At 38.1% G+C, this 7,737-nt stretch overlaps 1 long non-coding RNA gene across 3 annotated transcripts in view; it reads left to right on the top strand.

Annotated features, from left to right (window-relative positions):
• Positions 1–7,737, top strand: part of LOC127437138 (uncharacterized) — a 51,520-nt gene that overhangs the window by 37,069 nt on the left and 6,714 nt on the right. For all 3 annotated transcript variants that reach the window (XR_007896526.1, XR_007896525.1, XR_007896524.1), the window contains one exon: positions 169–225. This is a non-coding gene — a long non-coding RNA (uncharacterized LOC127437138). The remainder of the gene's footprint in view (positions 1–168; positions 226–7,737) is intronic.

Genomic DNA, 7,737 nt, shown 5'->3' with positions numbered 1-7,737 from the left:
ATTAAGGAAAGTAAAATATAGTATATAATATCTCACATGGATAAAATTGTTTAAATATCACATATTAAATAATATGTACCGTAAAGCTAAAAACGTACTTTTGTAAGTCATTTTACAAATTAATAACTTTAATTATACTTTTTTTTTTTTTCATGTATTTCTCTTTAGGAAGAAGTGAAGTTGGAAAGGAGGTGAAGTTTGAAACCCAGATGCAACCCTGTACAGGTAAATATAAATATAATTTCACTTTATCCATTTTCTTTGATTTCTTTTCATTCCTAAAATCAAATTTCATACGAACGATGACATCTTTTCAATTAAGAACTAAAAGGAGAGACTGTGCTTTTTACAGGCAAATCGGTGTGGTCATTTAACATTTATTGATTTAGATTAGTGTGTGAACTTGACGTTTTTACCTCGGTCACCTTTGAACTTTGAGGCAAAGTTCAAGTTCAAGCTTAAAATAATATTTATTTCTTTAACGGTGGCATTCTGAAATGCACTGATTTTTTTATTTATTGTTTTATTTATTTTTTTAGGCTTTTTGGAAGGCCTGTTTTCATTACTGGTTTCTGGAAAGTAAGATGGGAATATTAAATGTACTTTGGAGCTCTTCACTCTTTCATTCTTCTGTAGCTGATAGTGGCACCCACTTGAGTCTAATCCTGACACTGATTAACCGTTAGCTTACCTAACATTGGAGCAGAGTCAACTCACAATCCCATAATCACAAAGCAGATGTCAGAATGCATGTTTAAAATACCCTGCATTGCAAGGCAGTGCAATTACTGCCGTAGAGTTAAACCGTTTCACTTTTACAGTGCCAGTAAATGAGAGCGAGTAATTGGTGTGCATGTTAAGTACAAAAGAGTACTTAACATCTTTAACTGCGACTGCTTTGGATATATTTTGCAGATTTAGTATGATGATAGACAAGACACATGTCATTTAGTACACTGTATCACTAATACAACAAGGGGGTTGCTTGCTATCAAAGTTAACGTTTAAGTTGTTCGGTATCTGATATTGTCTTTACAGCATGATACTGGTAAAATGCTGTAAACTATAGGATGGGTCGCAATAGCACTTACTAGAGTTGCTAGAAACATCAGAATTCCCCCTTTGTCATTTAGCCACGTAATTGTTGCCGAGTGACTGCATGGAAACCAGCGTTTTCACAGCATCCTGCCCCCTCCTCTCAGAGCACTGACCTCGGCCCTGAGCCATAAACTGTTCTTTTGACTTGTGCAAAATGCATCAGCGAGAATCTATAGCACCGTTGTGGCCTCTCTAACCACCTTAGACTGCTTATATCACCCCTAGTTTGGCTAGTTATACAACATGCAAATTATTTATGAAGAGACTAGGAGGTGAAAGTTGCCAATAACGACTTGAGAATTCTGAACATGTTCTTGACATTCAGGCCACGTCCACACTAATACATTTTAGTCTGAAAATGCATCGATTTATGCCTCTCATCCGCACTAGAATGGCATGTTTCGAAAACGCTCCCATTACTGCATACTTTGAAAAAAACGATGCCGTTAAAAAACGAAACATGAGTTTCCAAACAAGAACGGATGAATGTGGATATGGCCTCAGTTGCAAAGATTTGCAAAGACTACCCTAACATGCCTTTCACGCTGAACGCGTCCTTAAAAAGCTAGACGTGGCATAACACATATGACAGAGTGCAGCTTTTAACTTGACACAGCATCTAGAAACATGGCGGTCCTGCATGAGACACTGAAAAAACTGCGAGACGCAGCGCATCGGTCAAAAACGTCCGCCTAGCGCATGTTTACGTAGAAAAACTGTTGAAAAAGTTCACAGGTGGATACAAAAACGCCTTAGGTGTGAACGACCCTTTATAACTGTGACCAAAAAAACAAACCTATGGTAATAAAAATGGTTACTACAATTTTACTATAGTAACACCATGTTTAATTTGTGTAAAATCATGGATTCCACCAAGGAAACATACTCATGTAATAACTAACTGTCTGTGGTTACCATTTTTCTGGAAACCACCATTGTTTTAAAAGCTGCATGTACCACAAATTAACAATGGTGTAATTTTTACTTTTTGTAATTGTAATTTTTCTTACGATAGTTTTGGTTTTCCTGTATTGTTACTATGGTTTTACCACAAACACCATGGTTAAAATATGGCTACTGTAGTAAAACCATGGTAAATGTTGTGGTTACTATGATTTTACTGCAAATACCATTGTTCAACTGTAGTTAAAGTAGTAAAAGCATGGTCAATTTTGTCATTAATATGGTATTACTGCAAATACCTTGATTGATTGTCATAAGGGATGGATAATGCTATTGTGAGGGAACCTAAAATAATTGCATGGGAACGCAAAACTATTTCAGAAAGTAAATTCCCTCCCTGTCCTCTAAGGGGATCTGCACAATGGTAATTATGGATATAAATGCTGTATTATTATTTCTGTTGACACAGTGTCTAAAAAACCTGGCGCTTCTGTGAGAGACACTAAAAAATAGCAAGACTTGGCAAAACAGTCAAAAATGTCTATCTACCACTTGTTTACATAGAAAAACTATTAAAACAGTTCTCTACTTATTTTGGCCAACAACTGAAAAGACTAGCAATTTTTGTGTGGATCCAGACTGGTTTATGCTTGTATTTGTTTGTTTTTTTATCCCCTTTTCTCCCAGTTTGGAATGCCCAATTCCCACTACTTACTAGGTCCTCGTGGTGGCGCGGTTACTCATCTCAATCCGGGTGGCGGAGGACAAGTTTGCCTCCACTTCTGAGACCGTCAATCTGTGCATTTTATCACGTGGCTCATCATGCATGACACTGCGGAGACTCACAGCATGTGGAGGCTCATGCTACTCTCCGTGATCCACGCACAACTTACCACACGCCCCATTGAGAGCGAGAACAACTAATCGCAACCACGAGGAGGTTACCCCATCTGACTCTACCCTCCCTAGCAACTGGGCCAATTTGGTTGCTTAAGTGACCTGACTGGAATCACTCAGCACGCTCTGGATTCGAACTCGCGACTCTAGGGGTGGTAGTCAGCGTCAATACTCGCTGAGCTACACAGGCCCCCCGGTTTATGCTTGTTGATGTTAGTTAAGTGCAAGTCAAAATCTTTCCGGTGTAGCCAGTTGAACGAGGACATCTTGCTGATTAAATTAGTTAAGAATTCAACTGAGAACTAGAAATAGAACCAATTGTTTGCAAATTAAACCCGAGGCAATCCCAGAAGAACCTGATTTCATCTAAAACCATGAGGTGTAGACTGGTTTATCTGCAATCAGCAAGGAATGCTACATGCATGCTAGACTTACACATAGACGGGGGGAATGACACGTTCTTGCATTCAAAAACAACTACTCATTCAGTATTTTGCTTGTTTTCCAGTAAAAATCCTTTAAACGAGATGCATATACTTGAGAAGCAAAGTAGTGTAAGATAAGACTTGTTTTCAGAGAATATATATTGAAGTACGTTTATTTTACTTAGCCCATTGGCAAATTGTTGATTCTTGTATTTAGCTTAACTTAAATCTAACAAAATTCATTGAGGTTTATGCTTAAAATAAGGGGAAAAAATTCCAATGAGGTGAGAACATTTTTGTGAACCAAAATTATGTTCTGTATTACACATCCCAGTGAAATGTCCAGCGGGGGGCGCCAAAAGCGAGTTTAATGATGTAATCAGATGAAAATTTAAAGGTGAATATTAGATGGTTTTAATAAGTAAAATGTACCTCCCTAACCTAAAACTTTAACCTAAACATAACCAAAAGTGATAAAAAAATTAAAAGCGCATGACACATGTCATGTCGCTTCGCAGCTCGCGTGGTCTCGAACCGCGGTCTTCCGAGTTCAAAGTCCAACACTTATCAGGTGAGCTATGGTGCAAGATAATCCCATCGCAATGAGTGTAAATGTTGGTCAGTCTATAATACAAATGTCATAATCAACGGTTGTAGTCGTGATTTGTGTGAAAGTGAATAAAACACACAGTTGTTTTAGCGCCTCTAGTGTTCATTTTACAAGGAAACTGCAGTAAAACTTAGAATTCTGCACATAAATGTTAGTTTGCTAAAAGGAAGTCATAGTATCGCTCATTCTATGAGACTAGGTTGAAAGATGCAGAATTCAGGAAGCAAGACATTGAAGAAATATCCCCCCAAAAATAAAAACTAGCGCAGACGGACACAAGAATGCATCCTGTTAACTGCTAGAACATAGCCACTTCCACAAGATTGTTCCTTAGTACTAGTTCGTTCTATTCTGATCTCCTGCTTTGGCTTGGCATAAAACACCATCCATATTGCTTGATAAAAATGAATTATGAACTACAGTATATTGCATAACCATACCCAATACATGCAAATGTCCACGCCACCTGCTGTAAAAGCACACAGCACATGTCATTTCGCAGTGTACTCATCTGAGGGGTTTGTGTTTAGTTCCTCTCACACAGACCTGAGTCTGTGTACATTTCCATTAAGCAGATGGCCGCACGGTATGGCATGGGGTCTCGCAGTGTGTCGCGCTCGAATATGCAAGGGAACACTTCAGAGAAATGGAGTTTGGGTGGGTTTTAGGGATGTTTAGAGCTGGGATTCTCAAAACGTTTTGCTTCAGGACTGAGATTTGCACTGGATATCAAGTGGTGACCACTGATATTTATCACACAAAAGTAAACAAAAACATCTTTAAAATTAACATTTAAACATTTATTAATAACACCATGAACTGGGGGGGCCTGGGTAGCTCAGCAAGTAAAGACGCTGACCACCACACCTGGAGTCGTGAGTTCAAATCCAGGACGTGCTGAGTGACTCCAGTCAGGTCTCCTAAGCAACCAAATTGGCCCAGTTGCTAGGGATGGTAGAGTCAGATGGGGTAACCTCCTCATGGTGGGGCACGTGGTGAGTTGTGCATTGATGCCACGGAGAATAGCATGATGCCTCCACACACGCTACGTCTCCACAGTAATGCACCCAACAAGCCACATGATAAGATGTGCGGATTGACGGTCTCAGACACGGAGGCAACTGAGAGTCATCTTAAAAGCACCACGCACCCCACCGAGAACAAACCACATTATAGCGAACACAAGGAGGCTACTCCATGTGACTCTACCCTCCCTAGCAACCAGGCCAATTTGGTTGCTTAGGAGACCTGGCTGGAGTCACTCAGCACACCCTGGATTCAAACTAGCGAACTCCAGGGGTGGTAGCCAGCATCTTTACCACTGAGCTAATGTTGATTTAATTTTTGAATTTAGTATTTTGCATAAACTGATGAGACTCAATTTGTTGTAAATGGTTAGAAAATGTAAAAATGCCCCTGAAAATCAAATCCATGGGGCAAATATTGCCCCTTAATGTAAAAGTTAATGTCTGACACTGCCATCTGTGCTCTTTTTCCATTCTTTTTCTACATAAACATGCACTAGATGGATGTCTTTAACCGTTGTGTCAGAACGAACGTGTCGAAAAAAGAACATCAGTGCATTTGGAGACATTTGCATTCTGTTTCATGGGTTTCGCGGCATCTACTGTAACTTTGCCTATCGCTAGAATGCGTTAAACAAAGCAAAGTTGAAACCTTAAGTTGATTTCTTCACTCCCCTAACAGATTATTTAGCATGAATCTACAATGTTTATGCCAAAACACCATAGTTACTACTGTTAGTGTGTTAGAGTTACTATAGTCAAACCATGGTCAATTTTTCTAAGGGAGTCAATCGTTAGCATCTTAGGCTAATTAGTGTTGGCTCAATAGAAAGGCACTTAGCTGAATTAGCAGTTAAATGTGCTGTTGCTAATGTGCCACTCAAGGTTAGGGTTCATCTGCTCTTGGGTAGGAGGCCTGAGAGAGGGTTGAGGTATGTTAGCAGTGCGTTAATAATAGCATAGCAACAGATGCATATCTGTCTGGCCGTGGCAGGGGGCACACGTGGGGTACCAGGTGACAGAGGGTGTTTGGGCTAATGAGTCATTTCTGGATCACAAAACATGGTTGATATGGTCTGGCCACACAACATAGCTAAAGAATTTATAGTACCAGCATAGAAACCACAAAATTTACCATGAGTTTACTACAGTAACCATATTTTAACCACAATGTGTATAGTCAAACAGTGATTACACATGAAAACCAAAACTGTGGTTATACAAATCATAATCATTCTGCCAAAAAAAACATAGTTACTACATTTTTACCATAGTAACATGGTTAATTCGTGGGACAAGTACCATGGTTTTTAAATCAATGGTTTCCACCAAAAGAATTTCAGTTTTCTTACAAAAATTTACCACAATTCCTCTAAAGTAAAACTCCAGTAATGATGGATATATATATAATATATATATATAATTTTTATTTTTATTTTTTTGTTAGAAAATGTACCACAAATGAACTACAGTGTTACTATTGTAAAACCAACCATGTTTTTTTTTTTTTTTTTTTTTTTTTGGCAGAATTATTAGTTTATTATTCATAGTTTTGGTTTTCCTGTGTTATTACAATGGTTTTACTGTGAATATCATGTTTAAAATATGGTTACTGTAGTAAAACAATGGTACATTTTGTGGTTACTATGGTTTTACTACAAAAACCATTGTTCAGCTATAGTTAATGTACTAAAACCATGGTTAATTTTCATAAGAAAGGAAAAAGCTTTTGCGAGAGATCACAAAATAACTGCAAAGGAATGCAAAATTGAATATGAGGGAACGCAAACTGTTGTGAGGGAACGAAAACTATTGCAAAGGAAAACAAAACCTTGAGGGAATGCAAAACTATTGTGAGGGAATGCAAAATTTTGTGAGATAATGCAAAACTATTGCTAGGGAACACAAAACGTATTGTGTGGGAATTTTAAACTATTGTGGGTGAACGGAATTTTTTTTGTGAGGGAACGCAAAACTTTATGAAAATGCAAAACTATTTAGAAGGAATGTAAAACTTATTGTGAGGGGAACGCAGCATTTTTAGAGAATGCAAAACTATTGCGAGAAAACAAAAAACTATTGCAAGAAAACGCAAAACATATTGCGAGGGAACACAAAACTGTTGCAAGGAAATGTAAAACTTATTGTGAGGGAACGCAAAACTATTGCAAGGAAACGCAAAACTTATTGTGAGGGAACGCAAAACTTTAAAAGAACGCAACGCTATTGCGTGGGAATGCAAAACTATTGTGAGAGATCGCAAAACTATTGCGCGGAAACACAAAACGTATTGTAAGGAACGCAAAACTTGCAAGGAAACGCAAAACTTTAAGAGAACGCAAAGCTATTTAGTGGGCATGCAAAACTATTGTGAGAGATCACAAAACTATTGCGAGGAAACGCAAAACGTATTGTAAGGAAATGCAAAACTATTGTGAGAGATCACAAAACGTATTGTAAGGAAACGCAAAACTATTTCCAGGGAGCGTAAAACTTTGAAATATTGCAAAACTATTGTGGGCAATTTGAAAAACTATTTAGAAGGAATGCAAAACGTATTGCAAAGAGAACGCAAAATTTTGAGAGAACAAAACTATTGCAAGGAAACGCAAAACTTATTGTGAGGAAACGCAAAACTATTGTAAAGGAACTCAAAACTTTGTGAGATAATGCAAAACTATTGTGAGGGAACAGAACTTATTGTGGGGGAATGCAAAACTATTGCTTGGGAACACAAAACGTATTGCTCGGGAATATTAAACTATTGCGGGGGAACGCA

This window comes from Myxocyprinus asiaticus, chromosome 48 (genome assembly GCF_019703515.2).
Source record: "Myxocyprinus asiaticus isolate MX2 ecotype Aquarium Trade chromosome 48, UBuf_Myxa_2, whole genome shotgun sequence".
Classification (NCBI taxonomy): Eukaryota; Metazoa; Chordata; class Actinopteri; order Cypriniformes; family Catostomidae; genus Myxocyprinus; species Myxocyprinus asiaticus.
Note: the sequence above shows the minus strand (reverse complement) of the source record. Positions and strands in the feature narration are given on the sequence as shown.